The sequence below is a fragment of the Monodelphis domestica genome, chromosome X (genome assembly GCF_027887165.1).
Source record: "Monodelphis domestica isolate mMonDom1 chromosome X, mMonDom1.pri, whole genome shotgun sequence".
Lineage (NCBI taxonomy): Eukaryota > Metazoa > Chordata > Mammalia > Didelphimorphia > Didelphidae > Monodelphis > Monodelphis domestica.
In genome coordinates, this window is record NC_077235.1 from 7,745,678 (window position 1) to 7,768,725 (window position 23,048).

The following is a 23,048-nucleotide window of genomic DNA, read 5'->3' on the forward strand; positions in this document are numbered from 1 at the left end:
CTAAGAATGTGAAAGGCTATGAGAAACAAAAATGTCTAATGGCCTTTCACATTCTAAGACACAATATTCAAAGGGTTATAAGCAGTATTGTTCCACCAAAACGGGAAAGGATCTTAGAAACAAAAAGTGACACACATTCCAGATGATGATTGTTGTTCCAAGAACATAGTCTGTTTTGATCTATAATATTCATTTTTTTTAAAGAAATGTTGTTCTGACCGAATTGGAAGGGTCCAGTGAAACATCAAATCACAGCAAACATACAGAATGATACAAGTAATAAAGATGCTTTTCATTCTCAGATACAACATTCAACATGTACTAGAAATTTTGGATCTCCAGAAGATCCTCAGAGGTTATGAATAGCCACATGTCCAGAAGATGATATGGCTTCTGAAGGCTCAATACATTGTCATATACAGTGTCCAACATTTGATAGAAACATTTTTCTACAGTACGTGAAACGACCTCAGAAATTCTGATTTCTATAGGCCCATTACATTGTAAGACAAAATATTCAACGAGTTAAAGAAATGTTATACCAACTGATTGAGAATGGAACTCTGAATTGGCAAGATCCTACCTTATTTGGAAGATGATGAGGGTTCTCAGGGCCGATTTCATTCTGTGACAAAATAGGGAACATGTTAGAGATACCTACAGAATTGCAAAGAACTTAAAGAAAATCAAAAACCAAACTCCCTAGAAGACAATGAAGACTGCAGCCACCATTAAAGTCCGAGATACAATATTTAATTACAGAGTGGGAAATTAGCTCAGAAACCAAAAAATACCCTTTCTACATGCCAATGCTTGCTCAAAGGGATCACTCAATTCTGCGACAAAATATTCAATCTTTCCTCAAAAAATTATACCTACAGAATGGAAAGGTCCCTCAGAATCTCCCAATAAAACCATCACTAAATGATGAGCAGTATCCTGAAGTCTCATATACTCTGATATTCAATATTCAAAAGGATCAAGAAATATTGTTACTCAAGATGGTGAAAGGACATCAGAAGCTCTAACGTCTAATGGCGTTTTATATTCTAAGACACAATATTCAATGGGTTATAGCTCAATTGTTCTAAGAAAATGGGAAAGAACTTTAGAAACAAATTATAAGAACCTCCTAAGTTGATGATGATTGGTCAAAGGGCCCAGTCCAATCTGTGATACAATATTTAATTTTTTATTAAAATATTATACCTACAGAAAGGAATGGGACCTCAGAACCTCCTAATACCCCCATCTCTAAACGATGAGGAGTATCCTGAAGACTCAATATATTCTGTTATTCAATATCCACGATGTACTAGAAATATTGTTCCTAAGGAATATGAAAGGACATCAGAAGCTCTAAAATCTAATGGCCGTTCACATCCTAAGACACAACATTCAAACTTTTATAGCACTAATTTTCCATTAAAATGGGAAAAGAGTACAGAAATGAAAAAAACCACTCACTCCATATGATGATAGTTGTTCCAACAGCCCAGTCGTTTCGAAATACAACACTCAAATTTTTAAAAAAATATAGTTTCCACAGAATTGGAAGGGACCCGTGAAGTTTCAAATCACAGCAAGCATAGGGAATGATGACATTTCTAAAGACCATTTTCATTCTGAGATACAATATTTAATAAGTACTTGAAATATTGGATCTACAGAATGTGAAAGGTCCTCAGATACTATGAATACCAAGGTGTCAAGAAGATGATGTGGGTTCTGACCTCTCAATACATAGTCATATACAATATCCTAGTTGATATAGAAACATTGTTGTACAACATGTGAAATGACCTCAGGAATTCTAACTTCTAAGGACTCATTCGTTTCATAGAGAAAATATTCAATGAGTTATAGCATTGTTTGTTCAACAGATTGAGAAAGAAACTCTTAAATGGCAAGATCTTACCTTATCTGTAAGATCATGTGGATTCTCAGGCCCGATTTCATTCTATGACAAAATATTCAGTGTATTAGGAAGATATGAAACAGACAGCAAACTGAAGAACTAAATGAAAATAAATACTAATTATAGAAGACAACGAGGATTGTAGTGCGCCATTAAATCGTTCGGTATGGTGTTCAATTCCTTAAGAAATATTGCTGCTGCAGACGGGGAAAATTGCTCAGAGACACACAAAATAAATAACCTTTCTGCATGACAATGTGTGCTCAAAGGATCCAATCCATTCTGTGATACAATATTCAATATTTTTATATAAATATTATAGCTACAGAACGAACAGGGCCTCAGGATCTACTAATACCACCATGTCGATAAGATGAGGAGGATCCTTAGGGCTCGTTATTTTCGGATAGGCAATACTGAAGATGTACTAGAAATGTTGTTTCTATAGAATGTGAAAGGACATCAGAAACTCTAAACTCTAATGGCCTTTCACAATCTAAGACACAACACCCAAGGTATCATAGCTCAATCGTTCTAACAAACTCAGAAAGAAACTTAAGAAACGAACCAGAAGAATTGATTTAAATGTTGAAGCGTGCTCAAAGACCCCACACCATTCTGGAATACAATATTCAATTTTTTATAAAAATATTATACATACAGAATGGAAAGGGACCTCAGAATCTCCTAATACCAGCTTCCCTAAACGATGAGGAGTATCCCGATGTCTCAATATGTATTCTGATATTCAATATTCACGATGTACTAGAAATATCGTCTCTAAAGAATGTGAAAGGCTATGAGAAACAAAAATGTCTAATGGCCTTTCACATTCTAAGACACAATATTCAAAGGGTTATAAGCAGTATTGTTCCACCAAAACGGGAAAGGATCTTAGAAACAAAAAGTGACACACATTCCAGATGATGATTGTTGTTCCAAGAACATAGTCTGTTTTGATCTATAATATTCATTTTTTTTAAAGAAATGTTGTTCTGACCGAATTGGAAGGGTCCAGTGAAACATCAAATCACAGCAAACATACAGAATGATACAAGTAATAAAGATGCTTTTCATTCTCAGATACAACATTCAACATGTACTAGAAATTTTGGATCTCCAGAAGATCCTCAGAGGTTATGAATAGCCACATGTCCAGAAGATGATGTGGCTTCTGAAGGCTCAATACATTGTCATATACAGTGTCCAACATTTGATAGAAACATTTTTCTACAGTACGTGAAACGACCTCAGAAATTCTGATTTCTATAGGCCCATTACATTGTAAGACAAAATATTCAACGAGTTAAAGAAATGTTATACCAACTGATTGAGAATGGAACTCTGAATTGGCAAGATCCTACCTTATTTGGAAGATGATGAGGGTTCTCAGGGCCGATTTCATTCTGTGACAAAATAGGGAACATGTTAGAGATACCTACAGAATTGCAAAGAACTTAAAGAAAATCAAAAACCAAACTCCCTAGAAGACAATGAAGACTGCAGCCACCATTAAAGTCCGAGATACAATATTTAATTACAGAGTGGGAAATTAGCTCAGAAACCAAAAAATACCCTTTCTACATGCCAATGCTTGCTCAAAGGGATCACTCAATTCTGCGACAAAATATTCAATCTTTCCTCAAAAAATTATACCTACAGAATGGAAAGGTCCCTCAGAATCTCCCAATAAAACCATCACTAAATGATGAGCAGTATCCTGAAGTCTCATATACTCTGATATTCAATATTCAAAAGGATCAAGAAATATTGTTACTCAAGATGGTGAAAGGACATCAGAAGCTCTAACGTCTAATGGCGTTTTATATTCTAAGACACAATATTCAATGGGTTATAGCTCAATTGTTCTAAGAAAATGGGAAAGAACTTTAGAAACAAATTATAAGAACCTCCTAAGTTGATGATGATTGGTCAAAGGGCCCAGTCCAATCTGTGATACAATATTTAATTTTTTATTAAAATATTATACCTACAGAAAGGAATGGGACCTCAGAACCTCCTAATACCCCCATCTCTAAACGATGAGGAGTATCCTGAAGACTCAATATATTCTGTTATTCAATATCCACGATGTACTAGAAATATTGTTCCTAAGGAATATGAAAGGACATCAGAAGCTCTAAAATCTAATGGCCGTTCACATCCTAAGACACAACATTCAAACTTTTATAGCACTAATTTTCCATTAAAATGGGAAAAGAGTACAGAAATGAAAAAAACCACTCACTCCATATGATGATAGTTGTTCCAACAGCCCAGTCGTTTCGAAATACAACACTCAAATTTTTAAAAAAATATAGTTTCCACAGAATTGGAAGGGACCCGTGAAGTTTCAAATCACAGCAAGCATAGGGAATGATGACATTTCTAAAGACCATTTTCATTCTGAGATACAATATTTAATAAGTACTTGAAATATTGGATCTACAGAATGTGAAAGGTCCTCAGATACTATGAATACCAAGGTGTCAAGAAGATGATGTGGGTTCTGACCTCTCAATACATAGTCATATACAATATCCTAGTTGATATAGAAACATTGTTGTACAACATGTGAAATGACCTCAGGAATTCTAACTTCTAAGGACTCATTCGTTTCATAGAGAAAATATTCAATGAGTTATAGCATTGTTTGTTCAACAGATTGAGAAAGAAACTCTTAAATGGCAAGATCTTACCTTATCTGTAAGATCATGTGGATTCTCAGGCCCGATTTCATTCTATGACAAAATATTCAGTGTATTAGGAAGATATGAAACAGACAGCAAACTGAAGAACTAAATGAAAATAAATACTAATTATAGAAGACAACGAGGATTGTAGTGCGCCATTAAATCGTTCGGTATGGTGTTCAATTCCTTAAGAAATATTGCTGCTGCAGACGGGGAAAATTGCTCAGAGACACACAAAATAAATAACCTTTCTGCATGACAATGTGTGCTCAAAGGATCCAATCCATTCTGTGATACAATATTCAATATTTTTATATAAATATTATAGCTACAGAACGAACAGGGCCTCAGGATCTACTAATACCACCATGTCGATAAGATGAGGAGGATCCTTAGGGCTCGTTATTTTCGGATAGGCAATACTGAAGATGTACTAGAAATGTTGTTTCTATAGAATGTGAAAGGACATCAGAAACTCTAAACTCTAATGGCCTTTCACAATCTAAGACACAACACCCAAGGTATCATAGCTCAATCGTTCTAACAAACTCAGAAAGAAACTTAAGAAACGAACCAGAAGAATTGATTTAAATGTTGAAGCGTGCTCAAAGACCCCACACCATTCTGGAATACAATATTCAATTTTTTATAAAAATATTATACATACAGAATGGAAAGGGACCTCAGAATCTCCTAATACCAGCTTCCCTAAACGATGAGGAGTATCCCGATGTCTCAATATGTATTCTGATATTCAATATTCACGATGTACTAGAAATATCGTCTCTAAAGAATGTGAAAGGCTATGAGAAACAAAAATGTCTAATGGCCTTTCACATTCTAAGACACAATATTCAAAGGGTTATAAGCAGTATTGTTCCACCAAAACGGGAAAGGATCTTAGAAACAAAAAGTGACACACATTCCAGATGATGATTGTTGTTCCAAGAACATAGTCTGTTTTGATCTATAATATTCATTTTTTTTAAAGAAATGTTGTTCTGACCGAATTGGAAGGGTCCAGTGAAACATCAAATCACAGCAAACATACAGAATGATACAAGTAATAAAGATGCTTTTCATTCTCAGATACAACATTCAACATGTACTAGAAATTTTGGATCTCCAGAAGATCCTCAGAGGTTATGAATAGCCACATGTCCAGAAGATGATGTGGCTTCTGAAGGCTCAATACATTGTCATATACAGTGTCCAACATTTGATAGAAACATTTTTCTACAGTACGTGAAACGACCTCAGAAATTCTGATTTCTATAGGCCCATTACATTGTAAGACAAAATATTCAACGAGTTAAAGAAATGTTATACCAACTGATTGAGAATGGAACTCTGAATTGGCAAGATCCTACCTTATTTGGAAGATGATGAGGGTTCTCAGGGCCGATTTCATTCTGTGACAAAATAGGGAACATGTTAGAGATACCTACAGAATTGCAAAGAACTTAAAGAAAATCAAAAACCAAACTCCCTAGAAGACAATGAAGACTGCAGCCACCATTAAAGTCCGAGATACAATATTTAATTACAGAGTGGGAAATTAGCTCAGAAACCAAAAAATACCCTTTCTACATGCCAATGCTTGCTCAAAGGGATCACTCAATTCTGCGACAAAATATTCAATCTTTCATCAAAAAATTATACCTACAGAATGGAAAGGTCCCTCAGAATCTCCCAATAAAACCATCACTAAATGATGAGCAGTATCCTGAAGTCTCATATACTCTGATATTCAATATTCAAAAGGATCAAGAAATATTGTTACTCAAGATGGTGAAAGGACATCAGAAGCTCTAACGTCTAATGGCGTTTTATATTCTAAGACACAATATTCAATGGGTTATAGCTCAATTGTTCTAAGAAAATGGGAAAGAACTTTAGAAACAAATTATAAGAACCTCCTAAGTTGATGATGATTGGTCAAAGGGCCCAGTCCAATCTGTGATACAATATTTAATTTTTTATTAAAATATTATACCTACAGAAAGGAATGGGACCTCAGAACCTCCTAATACCCCCATCTCTAAACGATGAGGAGGATCCTGAAGACTCAATATATTCTGTTATTCAATATCCACGATGTACTAGAAATATTGTTCCTAAGGAATATGAAAGGACATCAGAAGCTCTAAAATCTAATGGCCGTTCACATCCTAAGACACAACATTCAAACTTTTATAGCACTAATTTTCCATTAAAATGGGAAAAGAGTACAGAAATGAAAAAAACCACTCACTCCATATGATGATAGTTGTTCCTACAGCCCAGTCGTTTCGAAATACAACACTCAAATTTTTAAAGAAATATAGTTTCCACAGAATTGGAAGGGACCCTTGAAGTTTCAAATCACAGCAAGCATAGGGAATGATGACATTTCTAAAGACCATTTTCATTCTGAGATACAATATTTAATATGTACTTGAAATATTGGATCTACAGAATGTGAAAGGTCCTCAGATACTATGAATACCAAGGTGTCAAGAAGATGATGTGGGTTCTGACCGCTCAATACATAGTCATATACAATATCCTAGTTGATATAGAAACATTGTTGTACAACATGTGAAATGACCTCAGGAATTCTAACTTCTAAGGACTCATTCGCTTCATAGAGAAAATATCCAATGAGTTATAGCATTGTTTGTTCAACAGATTGAGAAAGAAACTCTTAAATGGCAAGATCTTACCTTATCTGTAAGATCTTGTGGATTCTCAGGCTCGATTTCATTCTATGACAAAATATTCAGTGTATTAGGAAGATATGAAACAGACAGCAAACTGAAGAACTAAATGAAAATAAATACTAATTATAGAAGACAACGAGGATTGTAGTGCGCCATTAAATCGTTCGGTATGGTGTTCAATTCCTTAAGAAATATTGTTGCTGCAGACGGGGAAAATTGCTCAGAGACACACAAAATAAATAACCTTTCTGCATGACAATGTGTGCTCAAAGGATCCAATCCATTCTGTGATACAATATTCAATATTTTTATAAAAATATTATAGCTACAGAACGAACAGGGCCTCAGGATCTACTAATACCACCATGTCGATAAGATGAGGAGGATCCTTAGGGCTCGTTATTTTCGGATAGGCAATACTGAAGATGTACTAGAAATGTTGTTTCTATAGAATGTGAAAGGACATCAGAAACTCTAAACTCTAATGGCCTTTCACAATCTAAGACACAACACCCAAGGTATCATAGCTCAATCGTTCTAACAAACTCAGAAAGAAACTTAAGAAACGAACCAGAAGAATTGATTTAAATGTTGAAGCGTGCTCAAAGACCCCACACCATTCTGGAATACAATATTCAATTTTTTATAAAAATATTATACATACAGAATGGAAAGGGACCTCAGAATCTCCTAATACCAGCTTCTCTAAACGATGAGGAGTATCCCGATGTCTCAATATGTATTCTGATATTCAATATTCACGATGTACTCGAAATATCGTCTCTAAGAATGTGAAAGGCTATGAGAAACAAAAATGTCTAATGGCCTTTCACATTCTAAGACACAATATTCAAAGGGTTATAAGCGGTATTGTTCCACCAAAACGGGAAAGGATCTTAGAAACAAAAAGTGACACACATTCCAGATGATGATTGTTGTTCCAAGAACATAGTCTGTTTTGATCTATAATATTCATTTTTTTTAAAGAAATGTTGTTCTGACCGAATTGGAAGGGTCCAGTGAAACATCAAATCACAGCAAACATACAGAATGATACAAGTAATAAAGATGCTTTTCATTCTCAGAAACAACATTCAACATGTACTAGAAATTTTGGATCTCCAGAAGATCCTCAGAGGTTATGAATAGCCACATGTCCAGAAGATGATGTGGCTTCTGAAGGCTCAATACATTGTCATATACAGTGTCCAACATTTGATAGACACATTTTTCTACAGTACGTGAAACGACCTCAGAAATTCTGATTTCTATAGGCCCATTACATTGTAAGACAAAATATTCAACGAGTTAAAGAAATGTTATACCAACTGATTGAGAATGGAACTCTGAATTGGCAAGATCCTACCTTATTTGGAAGATGATGAGGGTTCTCAGGGCCGATTTCATTCTGTGACAAAATAGGGAACATGTTAGAGATACCTACAGAATTGCAAAGAACTTAAAGAAAATCAAAAACCAAACTCCCTAGAAGACAATGAAGACTGCAGCCACCATTAAAGTCCGAGATACAATATTTAATTACAGAGTGGGAAATTAGCTCAGAAACCAAAAAATACCCTTTCTACATGCCAATGCTTGCTCAAAGGGATCACTCAATTCTGCGACAAAATATTCAATCTTTCCTCAAAAAATTATACCTACAGAATGGAAAGGTCCCTCAGAATCTCCCAATAAAACCATCACTAAATGATGAGCAGTATCCTGAAGTCTCATATACTCTGATATTCAATATTCAAAAGGATCAAGAAATATTGTTACTCAAGATGGTGAAAGGACATCAGAAGCTCTAACGTCTAATGGCGTTTTATATTCTAAGACACAATATTCAATGGGTTATAGCTCAATTGTTCTAAGAAAATGGGAAAGAACTTTAGAAACAAATTATAAGAACCTCCTAAGTTGATGATGATTGGTCAAAGGGCCCAGTCCAATCTGTGATACAATATTTAATTTTTTATTAAAATATTATACCTACAGAAAGGAATGGGACCTCAGAACCTCCTAATACCCCCATCTCTAAACGATGAGGAGTATCCTGAAGACTCAATATATTCTGTTATTCAATATCCACGATGTACTAGAAATATTGTTCCTAAGGAATATGAAAGGACATCAGAAGCTCTAAAATCTAATGGCCGTTCACATCCTAAGACACAACATTCAAACTTTTATAGCACTAATTTTCCATTAAAATGGGAAAAGAGTACAGAAATGAAAAAAACCACTCACTCCATATGATGATAGTTGTTCCAACAGCCCAGTCGTTTCGAAATACAACACTCAAATTTTTAAAAAAATATAGTTTCCACAGAATTGGAAGGGACCCGTGAAGTTTCAAATCACAGCAAGCATAGGGAATGATGACATTTCTAAAGACCATTTTCATTCTGAGATACAATATTTAATAAGTACTTGAAATATTGGATCTACAGAATGTGAAAGGTCCTCAGATACTATGAATACCAAGGTGTCAAGAAGATGATGTGGGTTCTGACCTCTCAATACATAGTCATATACAATATCCTAGTTGATATAGAAACATTGTTGTACAACATGTGAAATGACCTCAGGAATTCTAACTTCTAAGGACTCATTCGTTTCATAGAGAAAATATTCAATGAGTTATAGCATTGTTTGTTCAACAGATTGAGAAAGAAACTCTTAAATGGCAAGATCTTACCTTATCTGTAAGATCATGTGGATTCTCAGGCCCGATTTCATTCTATGACAAAATATTCAGTGTATTAGGAAGATATGAAACAGACAGCAAACTGAAGAACTAAATGAAAATAAATACTAATTATAGAAGACAACGAGGATTGTAGTGCGCCATTAAATCGTTCGGTATGGTGTTCAATTCCTTAAGAAATATTGCTGCTGCAGACGGGGAAAATTGCTCAGAGACACACAAAATAAATAACCTTTCTGCATGACAATGTGTGCTCAAAGGATCCAATCCATTCTGTGATACAATATTCAATATTTTTATATAAATATTATAGCTACAGAACGAACAGGGCCTCAGGATCTACTAATACCACCATGTCGATAAGATGAGGAGGATCCTTAGGGCTCGTTATTTTCGGATAGGCAATACTGAAGATGTACTAGAAATGTTGTTTCTATAGAATGTGAAAGGACATCAGAAACTCTAAACTCTAATGGCCTTTCACAATCTAAGACACAACACCCAAGGTATCATAGCTCAATCGTTCTAACAAACTCAGAAAGAAACTTAAGAAACGAACCAGAAGAATTGATTTAAATGTTGAAGCGTGCTCAAAGACCCCACACCATTCTGGAATACAATATTCAATTTTTTATAAAAATATTATACATACAGAATGGAAAGGGACCTCAGAATCTCCTAATACCAGCTTCCCTAAACGATGAGGAGTATCCCGATGTCTCAATATGTATTCTGATATTCAATATTCACGATGTACTAGAAATATCGTCTCTAAAGAATGTGAAAGGCTATGAGAAACAAAAATGTCTAATGGCCTTTCACATTCTAAGACACAATATTCAAAGGGTTATAAGCAGTATTGTTCCACCAAAACGGGAAAGGATCTTAGAAACAAAAAGTGACACACATTCCAGATGATGATTGTTGTTCCAAGAACATAGTCTGTTTTGATCTATAATATTCATTTTTTTTAAAGAAATGTTGTTCTGACCGAATTGGAAGGGTCCAGTGAAACATCAAATCACAGCAAACATACAGAATGATACAAGTAATAAAGATGCTTTTCATTCTCAGATACAACATTCAACATGTACTAGAAATTTTGGATCTCCAGAAGATCCTCAGAGGTTATGAATAGCCACATGTCCAGAAGATGATGTGGCTTCTGAAGGCTCAATACATTGTCATATACAGTGTCCAACATTTGATAGAAACATTTTTCTACAGTACGTGAAACGACCTCAGAAATTCTGATTTCTATAGGCCCATTACATTGTAAGACAAAATATTCAACGAGTTAAAGAAATGTTATACCAACTGATTGAGAATGGAACTCTGAATTGGCAAGATCCTACCTTATTTGGAAGATGATGAGGGTTCTCAGGGCCGATTTCATTCTGTGACAAAATAGGGAACATGTTAGAGATACCTACAGAATTGCAAAGAACTTAAAGAAAATCAAAAACCAAACTCCCTAGAAGACAATGAAGACTGCAGCCACCATTAAAGTCCGAGATACAATATTTAATTACAGAGTGGGAAATTAGCTCAGAAACCAAAAAATACCCTTTCTACATGCCAATGCTTGCTCAAAGGGATCACTCAATTCTGCGACAAAATATTCAATCTTTCCTCAAAAAATTATACCTACAGAATGGAAAGGTCCCTCAGAATCTCCCAATAAAACCATCACTAAATGATGAGCAGTATCCTGAAGTCTCATATACTCTGATATTCAATATTCAAAAGGATCAAGAAATATTGTTACTCAAGATGGTGAAAGGACATCAGAAGCTCTAACGTCTAATGGCGTTTTATATTCTAAGACACAATATTCAATGGGTTATAGCTCAATTGTTCTAAGAAAATGGGAAAGAACTTTAGAAACAAATTATAAGAACCTCCTAAGTTGATGATGATTGGTCAAAGGGCCCAGTCCAATCTGTGATACAATATTTAATTTTTTATTAAAATATTATACCTACAGAAAGGAATGGGACCTCAGAACCTCCTAATACCCCCATCTCTAAACGATGAGGAGGATCCTGAAGACTCAATATATTCTGTTATTCAATATCCACGATGTACTAGAAATATTGTTCCTAAGGAATATGAAAGGACATCAGAAGCTCTAAAATCTAATGGCCGTTCACATCCTAAGACACAACATTCAAACTTTTATAGCACTAATTTTCCATTAAAATGGGAAAAGAGTACAGAAATGAAAAAAACCACTCACTCCATATGATGATAGTTGTTCCTACAGCCCAGTCGTTTCGAAATACAACACTCAAATTTTTAAAGAAATATAGTTTCCACAGAATTGGAAGGGACCCTTGAAGTTTCAAATCACAGCAAGCATAGGGAATGATGACATTTCTAAAGACCATTTTCATTCTGAGATACAATATTTAATATGTACTTGAAATATTGGATCTACAGAATGTGAAAGGTCCTCAGATACTATGAATACCAAGGTGTCAAGAAGATGATGTGGGTTCTGACCGCTCAATACATAGTCATATACAATATCCTAGTTGATATAGAAACATTGTTGTACAACATGTGAAATGACCTCAGGAATTCTAACTTCTAAGGACTCATTCGCTTCATAGAGAAAATATCCAATGAGTTATAGCATTGTTTGTTCAACAGATTGAGAAAGAAACTCTTAAATGGCAAGATCTTACCTTATCTGTAAGATCTTGTGGATTCTCAGGCTCGATTTCATTCTATGACAAAATATTCAGTGTATTAGGAAGATATGAAACAGACAGCAAACTGAAGAACTAAATGAAAATAAATACTAATTATAGAAGACAACGAGGATTGTAGTGCGCCATTAAATCGTTCGGTATGGTGTTCAATTCCTTAAGAAATATTGTTGCTGCAGACGGGGAAAATTGCTCAGAGACACACAAAATAAATAACCTTTCTGCATGACAATGTGTGCTCAAAGGATCCAATCCATTCTGTGATACAATATTCAATATTTTTATAAAAATATTATAGCTACAGAACGAACAGGGCCTCAGGATCTACTAATACCACCATGTCGATAAGATGAGGAGGATCCTTAGGGCTCGTTATTTTCGGATAGGCAATACTGAAGATGTACTAGAAATGTTGTTTCTATAGAATGTGAAAGGACATCAGAAACTCTAAACTCTAATGGCCTTTCACAATCTAAGACACAACACCCAAGGTATCATAGCTCAATCGTTCTAACAAACTCAGAAAGAAACTTAAGAAACGAACCAGAAGAATTGATTTAAATGTTGAAGCGTGCTCAAAGACCCCACACCATTCTGGAATACAATATTCAATTTTTTATAAAAATATTATACATACAGAATGGAAAGGGACCTCAGAATCTCCTAATACCAGCTTCTCTAAACGATGAGGAGTATCCCGATGTCTCAATATGTATTCTGATATTCAATATTCACGATGTACTCGAAATATCGTCTCTAAGAATGTGAAAGGCTATGAGAAACAAAAATGTCTAATGGCCTTTCACATTCTAAGACACAATATTCAAAGGGTTATAAGCGGTATTGTTCCACCAAAACGGGAAAGGATCTTAGAAACAAAAAGTGACACACATTCCAGATGATGATTGTTGTTCCAAGAACATAGTCTGTTTTGATCTATAATATTCATTTTTTTTAAAGAAATGTTGTTCTGACCGAATTGGAAGGGTCCAGTGAAACATCAAATCACAGCAAACATACAGAATGATACAAGTAATAAAGATGCTTTTCATTCTCAGAAACAACATTCAACATGTACTAGAAATTTTGGATCTCCAGAAGATCCTCAGAGGTTATGAATAGCCACATGTCCAGAAGATGATGTGGCTTCTGAAGGCTCAATACATTGTCATATACAGTGTCCAACATTTGATAGACACATTTTTCTACAGTACGTGAAACGACCTCAGAAATTCTGATTTCTATAGGCCCATTACATTGTAAGACAAAATATTCAACGAGTTAAAGAAATGTTATACCAACTGATTGAGAATGGAACTCTGAATTGGCAAGATCCTACCTTATTTGGAAGATGATGAGGGTTCTCAGGGCCGATTTCATTCTGTGACAAAATAGGGAACATGTTAGAGATACCTACAGAATTGCAAAGAACTTAAAGAAAATCAAAAACCAAACTCCCTAGAAGACAATGAAGACTGCAGCCACCATTAAAGTCCGAGATACAATATTTAATTACAGAGTGGGAAATTAGCTCAGAAACCAAAAAATACCCTTTCTACATGCCAATGCTTGCTCAAAGGGATCACTCAATTCTGCGACAAAATATTCAATCTTTCCTCAAAAAATTATACCTACAGAATGGAAAGGTCCCTCAGAATCTCCCAATAAAACCATCACTAAATGATGAGCAGTATCCTGAAGTCTCATATACTCTGATATTCAATATTCAAAAGGATCAAGAAATATTGTTACTCAAGATGGTGAAAGGACATCAGAAGCTCTAACGTCTAATGGCGTTTTATATTCTAAGACACAATATTCAATGGGTTATAGCTCAATTGTTCTAAGAAAATGGGAAAGAACTTTAGAAACAAATTATAAGAACCTCCTAAGTTGATGATGATTGGTCAAAGGGCCCAGTCCAATCTGTGATACAATATTTAATTTTTTATTAAAATATTATACCTACAGAAAGGAATGGGACCTCAGAACCTCCTAATACCCCCATCTCTAAACGATGAGGAGTATCCTGAAGACTCAATATATTCTGTTATTCAATATCCACGATGTACTAGAAATATTGTTCCTAAGGAATATGAAAGGACATCAGAAGCTCTAAAATCTAATGGCCGTTCACATCCTAAGACACAACATTCAAACTTTTATAGCACTAATTTTCCATTAAAATGGGAAAAGAGTACAGAAATGAAAAAAACCACTCACTCCATATGATGATAGTTGTTCCAACAGCCCAGTCGTTTCGAAATACAACACTCAAATTTTTAAAAAAATATAGTTTCCACAGAATTGGAAGGGACCCGTGAAGTTTCAAATCACAGCAAGCATAGGGAATGATGACATTTCTAAAGACCATTTTCATTCTGAGATACAATATTTAATAAGTACTTGAAATATTGGATCTACAGAATGTGAAAGGTCCTCAGATACTATGAATACCAAGGTGTCAAGAAGATGATGTGGGTTCTGACCTCTCAATACATAGTCATATACAATATCCTAGTTGATATAGAAACATTGTTGTACAACATGTGAAATGACCTCAGGAATTCTAACTTCTAAGGACTCATTCGTTTCATAGAGAAAATATTCAATGAGTTATAGCATTGTTTGTTCAACAGATTGAGAAAGAAACTCTTAAATGGCAAGATCTTACCTTATCTGTAAGATCATGTGGATTCTCAGGCCCGATTTCATTCTATGACAAAATATTCAGTGTATTAGGAAGATATGAAACAGACAGCAAACTGAAGAACTAAATGAAAATAAATACTAATTATAGAAGACAACGAGGATTGTAGTGCGCCATTAAATCGTTCGGTATGGTGTTCAATTCCTTAAGAAATATTGCTGCTGCAGACGGGGAAAATTGCTCAGAGACACACAAAATAAATAACCTTTCTGCATGACAATGTGTGCTCAAAGGATCCAATCCATTCTGTGATACAATATTCAATATTTTTATAAAAATATTATAGCTACAGAACGAACAGGGCCTCAGGATCTACTAATACCACCATGTCGATAAGATGAGGAGGATCCTTAGGGCTCGTTATTTTCGGATAGGCAATACTGAAGATGTACTAGAAATGTTGTTTCTATAGAATGTGAAAGGACATCAGAAACTCTAAACTCTAATGGCCTTTCACAATCTAAGACACAACACCCAAGGTATCATAGCTCAATCGTTCTAACAAACTCAGAAAGAAACTTAAGAAACGAACCAGAAGAATTGATTTAAATGTTGAAGCGTGCTCAAAGACCCCACACCATTCTGGAATACAATATTCAATTTTTTATAAAAATATTATACATACAGAATGGAAAGGGACCTCAGAATCTCCTAATACCAGCTTCCCTAAACGATGAGGAGTATCCCGATGTCTCAATATGTATTCTGATATTCAATATTCACGATGTACTAGAAATATCGTCTCTAAAGAATGTGAAAGGCTATGAGAAACAAAAATGTCTAATGGCCTTTCACATTCTAAGACACAATATTCAAAGGGTTATAAGCAGTATTGTTCCACCAAAACGGGAAAGGATCTTAGAAACAAAAAGTGACACACATTCCAGATGATGATTGTTGTTCCAAGAACATAGTCTGTTTTGATCTATAATATTCATTTTTTTTAAAGAAATGTTGTTCTGACCGAATTGGAAGGGTCCAGTGAAACATCAAATCACAGCAAACATACAGAATGATACAAGTAATAAAGATGCTTTTCATTCTCAGATACAACATTCAACATGTACTAGAAATTTTGGATCTCCAGAAGATCCTCAGAGGTTATGAATAGCCACATGTCCAGAAGATGATGTGGCTTCTGAAGGCTCAATACATTGTCATATACAGTGTCCAACATTTGATAGAAACATTTTTCTACAGTACGTGAAACGACCTCAGAAATTCTGATTTCTATAGGCCCATTACATTGTAAGACAAAATATTCAACGAGTTAAAGAAATGTTATACCAACTGATTGAGAATGGAACTCTGAATTGGCAAGATCCTACCTTATTTGGAAGATGATGAGGGTTCTCAGGGCCGATTTCATTCTGTGACAAAATAGGGAACATGTTAGAGATACCTACAGAATTGCAAAGAACTTAAAGAAAATCAAAAACCAAACTCCCTAGAAGACAATGAAGACTGCAGCCACCATTAAAGTCCGAGATACAATATTTAATTACAGAGTGGGAAATTAGCTCAGAAACCAAAAAATACCCTTTCTACATGCCAATGCTTGCTCAAAGGGATCACTCAATTCTGCGACAAAATATTCAATCTTTCCTCAAAAAATTATACCTACAGAATGGAAAGGTCCCTCAGAATCTCCCAATAAAACCATCACTAAATGATGAGCAGTATCCTGAAGTCTCATATACTCTGATATTCAATATTCAAAAGGATCAAGAAATATTGTTACTCAAGATGGTGAAAGGACATCAGAAGCTCTAACGTCTAATGGCGTTTTATATTCTAAGACACAATATTCAATGGGTTATAGCTCAATTGTTCTAAGAAAATGGGAAAGAACTTTAGAAACAAATTATAAGAACCTCCTAAGTTGATGATGATTGGTCAAAGGGCCCAGTCCAATCTGTGATACAATATTTAATTTTTTATTAAAATATTATACCTACAGAAAGGAATGGGACCTCAGAACCTCCTAATACCCCCATCTCTAAACGATGAGGAGGATCCTGAAGACTCAATATATTCTGTTATTCAATATCCACGATGTACTAGAAATATTGTTCCTAAGGAATATGAAAGGACATCAGAAGCTCTAAAATCTAATGGCCGTTCACATCCTAAGACACAACATTCAAACTTTTATAGCACTAATTTTCCATTAAAATGGGAAAAGAGTACAGAAATGAAAAAAACCACTCACTCCATATGATGATAGTTGTTCCTACAGCCCAGTCGTTTCGAAATACAACACTCAAATTTTTAAAGAAATATAGTTTCCACAGAATTGGAAGGGACCCTTGAAGTTTCAAATCACAGCAAGCATAGGGAATGATGACATTTCTAAAGACCATTTTCATTCTGAGATACAATATTTAATATGTACTTGAAATATTGGATCTACAGAATGTGAAAGGTCCTCAGATACTATGAATACCAAGGTGTCAAGAAGATGATGTGGGTTCTGACCGCTCAATACATAGTCATATACAATATCCTAGTTGATATAGAAACATTGTTGTACAACATGTGAAATGACCTCAGGAATTCTAACTTCTAAGGACTCATTCGCTTCATAGAGAAAATATCCAATGAGTTATAGCATTGTTTGTTCAACAGATTGAGAAAGAAACTCTTAAATGGCAAGATCTTACCTTATCTGTAAGATCTTGTGGATTCTCAGGCCCGATTTCATTCTATGACAAAATATTCAGTGTATTAGGAAGATATGAAACAGACAGCAAACTGAAGAACTAAATGAAAATAAATACTAATTATAGAAGACAACGAGGATTGTAGTGCGCCATTAAATCGTTCGGTATGGTGTTCAATTCCTTAAGAAATATTGTTGCTGCAGACGGGGAAAATTGCTCAGAGACACACAAAATAAATAACCTTTCTGCATGACAATGTGTGCTCAAAGGATCCAATCCATTCTGTGATACAATATTCAATATTTTTATAAAAATATTATAGCTACAGAACGAACAGGGCCTCAGGATCTACTAATACCACCATGTCGATAAGATGAGGAGGATCCTTAGGGCTCGTTATTTTCGGATAGGCAATACTGAAGATGTACTAGAAATGTTGTTTCTATAGAATGTGAAAGGACATCAGAAACTCTAAACTCTAATGGCCTTTCACAATCTAAGACACAACACCCAAGGTATCATAGCTCAATCGTTCTAACAAACTCAGAAAGAAACTTAAGAAACGAACCAGAAGAATTGATTTAAATGTTGAAGCGTGCTCAAAGACCCCACACCATTCTGGAATACAATATTCAATTTTTTATAAAAATATTATACATACAGAATGGAAAGGGACCTCAGAATCTCCTAATACCAGCTTCTCTAAACGATGAGGAGTATCCCGATGTCTCAATATGTATTCTGATATTCAATATTCACGATGTACTCGAAATATCGTCTCTAAGAATGTGAAAGGCTATGAGAAACAAAAATGTCTAATGGCCTTTCACATTCTAAGACACAATATTCAAAGGGTTATAAGCGGTATTGTTCCACCAAAACGGGAAAGGATCTTAGAAACAAAAAGTGACACACATTCCAGATGATGATTGTTGTTCCAAGAACATAGTCTGTTTTGATCTATAATATTCATATTTTTTAAAGAAATGTTGTTCTGACCGAATTGGAAGGGTCCAGTGAAACATCAAATCACAGCAAACATACAGAATGATACAAGTAATAAAGATGCTTTTCATTCTCAGAAACAACATTCAACATGTACTAGAAATTTTGGATCTCCAGAAGATCCTCAGAGGTTATGAATAGCCACATGTCCAGAAGATGATGTGGCTTCTGAAGGCTCAATACATTGTCATATACAGTGTCCAACATTTGATAGAAACATTTTTCTACAGTACGTGAAACGACCTCAGAAATTCTGATTTCTATAGGCCCATTACATTGTAAGACAAAATATTCAACGAGTTAAAGAAATGTTATACCAACTGATTGAGAATGGAACTCTGAATTGGCAAGATCCTACCTTATTTGGAAGATGATGAGGGTTCTCAGGGCCGATTTCATTCTGTGACAAAATAGGGAACATGTTAGAGATACCTACAGAATTGCAAAGAACTTAAAGAAAATCAAAAACCAAACTCCCTAGAAGACAATGAAGACTGCAGCCACCATTAAAGTCCGAGATACAATATTTAATTACAGAGTGGGAAATTAGCTCAGAAACCAAAAAATACCCTTTCTACATGCCAATGCTTGCTCAAAGGGATCACTCAATTCTGCGACAAAATATTCAATCTTTCCTCAAAAAATTATACCTACAGAATGGAAAGGTCCCTCAGAATCTCCCAATAAAACCATCACTAAATGATGAGCAGTATCCTGAAGTCTCATATACTCTGATATTCAATATTCAAAAGGATCAAGAAATATTGTTACTCAAGATGGTGAAAGGACATCAGAAGCTCTAACGTCTAATGGCGTTTTATATTCTAAGACACAATATTCAATGGGTTATAGCTCAATTGTTCTAAGAAAATGGGAAAGAACTTTAGAAACAAATTATAAGAACCTCCTAAGTTGATGATGATTGGTCAAAGGGCCCAGTCCAATCTGTGATACAATATTTAATTTTTTATTAAAATATTATACCTACAGAAAGGAATGGGACCTCAGAACCTCCTAATACCCCCATCTCTAAACGATGAGGAGTATCCTGAAGACTCAATATATTCTGTTATTCAATATCCACGATGTACTAGAAATATTGTTCCTAAGGAATATGAAAGGACATCAGAAGCTCTAAAATCTAATGGCCGTTCACATCCTAAGACACAACATTCAAACTTTTATAGCACTAATTTTCCATTAAAATGGGAAAAGAGTACAGAAATGAAAAAAACCACTCACTCCATATGATGATAGTTGTTCCAACAGCCCAGTCGTTTCGAAATACAACACTCAAATTTTTAAAGAAATATAGTTTCCACAGAATTGGAAGGGACCCGTGAAGTTTCAAATCACAGCAAGCATAGGGAATGATGACATTTCTAAAGACCATTTTCATTCTGAGATACAATATTTAATATGTACTTGAAATATTGGATCTACAGAATGTGAAAGGTCCTCAGATACTATGAATACCAAGGTGTCAAGAAGATGATGTGGGTTCTGACCTCTCAATACATAGTCATATACAATATCCTAGTTGATATAGAAACATTGTTGTACAACATGTGAAATGACCTCAGGAATTCTAACTTCTAAGGACTCATTCGTTTCATAGAGAAAATATTCAATGAGTTATAGCATTGTTTGTTCAACAGATTGAGAAAGAAACTCTTAAATGGCAAGATCTTACCTTATCTGTAAGATCATGTGGATTCTCAGGCCCGATTTCATTCTATGACAAAATATTCAGTGTATTAGGAAGATATGAAACAGACAGCAAACTGAAGAACTAAATGAAAATAAATACTAATTATAGAAGACAACGAGGATTGTAGTGCGCCATTAAATCGTTCGGTATGGTGTTCAATTCCTTAAGAAATATTGCTGTTGCAGACGGGGAAAATTGCTTAGAGACACACAAAATAAATAACCTTTCTGCATGACAATGTGTGCTCAAAGGATCCAATCCATTCTGTGATACAATATTCAATATTTTTATAAAAATATTATAGCTACAGAACGAACAGGGCCTCAGGATCTACTAATACCACCATGTCGATAAGATGAGGAGGATCCTTAGGGCTCGTTATTTTCGGATAGGCAATACTGAAGATGTACTAGAAATGTTGTTTCTATAGAATGTGAAAGGACATCAGAAACTCTAAACTCTAATGGCCTTTCACAATCTAAGACACAACACCCAAGGTATCATAGCTCAATCGTTCTAACAAACTCAGAAAGAAACTTAAGAAACGAACCAGAAGAATTGATTTAAATGTTGAAGCGTGCTCAAAGACCCCACACCATTCTGGAATACAATATTCAATTTTTTATAAAAATATTATACATACAGAATGGAAAGGGACCTCAGAATCTCCTAATACCAGCTTCCCTAAACGATGAGGAGTATCCCGATGTCTCAATATGTATTCTGATATTCAATATTCACGATGTACTCGAAATATCGTCTCTAAAGAATGTGAAAGGCTATGAGAAATAAAAATGTCTAATGGCCTTTCACATTCTAAGACACAATATTCAAAGGGTTATAAGCAGTACTGTTCCACCAAAACGGGAAAGGATCTTAGAAACAAAAAGTGACACACATTCCAGATGATGATTGTTGTTCCAAGAACATAGTCTGTTTTGATCTATAATATTCATTTTTTTTAAAGAAATGTTGTTCTGACCGAATTGGAAGGGTCCAGTGAAACATCAAATCACAGCAAACATACAGAATGATACAAGTAATAAAGATGCTTTTCATTCTCAGATACAACATTCAACATGTACTAGAAATTTTGGATCTCCAGAAGATCCTCAGAGGTTATGAATAGCCACATGTCCAGAAGATGATATGGCTTCTGAAGGCTCAATACATTGTCATATACAGTGTCCAACATTTGATAGAAACATTTTTCTACAGTACGTGAAACGACCTCAGAAATTCTGATTTCTATAGGCCCATTACATTGTAAGACAAAATATTCAACGAGTTAAAGAAATGTTATACCAACTGATTGAGAATGGAACTCTGAATTGGCAAGATCCTACCTTATTTGGAAGATGATGAGGGTTCTCAGGGCCGATTTCATTCTGTGACAAAATAGGGAACATGTTAGAGATACCTACAGAATTGCAAAGAACTTAAAGAAAATCAAAAACCAAACTCCCTAGAAGACAATGAAGACTGCAGCCACCATTAAAGTCCGAGATACAATATTTAATTACAGAGTGGGAAATTAGCTCAGAAACCAAAAAATACCCTTTCTACATGCCAATGCTTGCTCAAAGGGATCACTCAATTCTGCGACAAAATATTCAATCTTTCCTCAAAAAATTATACCTACAGAATGGAAAGGTCCCTCAGAATCTCCCAATAAAACCATCACTAAATGATGAGCAGTATCCTGAAGTCTCATATACTCTGATATTCAATATTCAAAAGGATCAAGAAATATTGTTACTCAAGATGGTGAAAGGACATCAGAAGCTCTAACGTCTAATGGCGTTTTATATTCTAAGACACAATATTCAATGGGTTATAGCTCAATTGTTCTAAGAAAATGGGAAAGAACTTTAGAAACAAATTATAAGAACCTCCTAAGTTGATGATGATTGGTCAAAGGGCCCAGTCCAATCTGTGATACAATATTTAATTTTTTATTAAAATATTATACCTACAGAAAGGAATGGGACCTCAGAACCTCCTAATACCCCCATCTCTAAACGATGAGGAGTATCCTGAAGACTCAATATATTCTGTTATTCAATATCCACGATGTACTAGAAATATTGTTCCTAAGGAATATGAAAGGACATCAGAAGCTCTAAAATCTAATGGCCGTTCACATCCTAAGACACAACATTCAAACTTTTATAGCACTAATTTTCCATTAAAATGGGAAAAGAGTACAGAAATGAAAAAAA

The 23,048-nt window shown here is 34.9% G+C and overlaps 3 non-coding genes across 3 annotated transcripts; all 3 read right to left on the minus strand.

Annotated features, from left to right (window-relative positions):
• Window positions 1–56, minus strand: MIR7359A-2 (microRNA mir-7359a-2). The gene has a single exon (NR_127583.1). It is a non-coding gene; the product is annotated as a microRNA mir-7359a-2 (primary transcript).
• Window positions 57–14,655: 14,599 nt separating this feature from the next.
• On the minus strand, window positions 14,656–14,714 carry MIR7360-3 (microRNA mir-7360-3). Its single transcript, NR_127589.1, has one exon. It is a non-coding gene; the product is annotated as a microRNA mir-7360-3 (primary transcript).
• Window positions 14,715–17,354: 2,640 nt separating this feature from the next.
• Window positions 17,355–17,413, minus strand: MIR7360-2 (microRNA mir-7360-2). The gene has a single exon (NR_127588.1). It is a non-coding gene; the product is annotated as a microRNA mir-7360-2 (primary transcript).
• Between the last annotated feature and the right edge of the window lie 5,635 nt (window positions 17,414–23,048).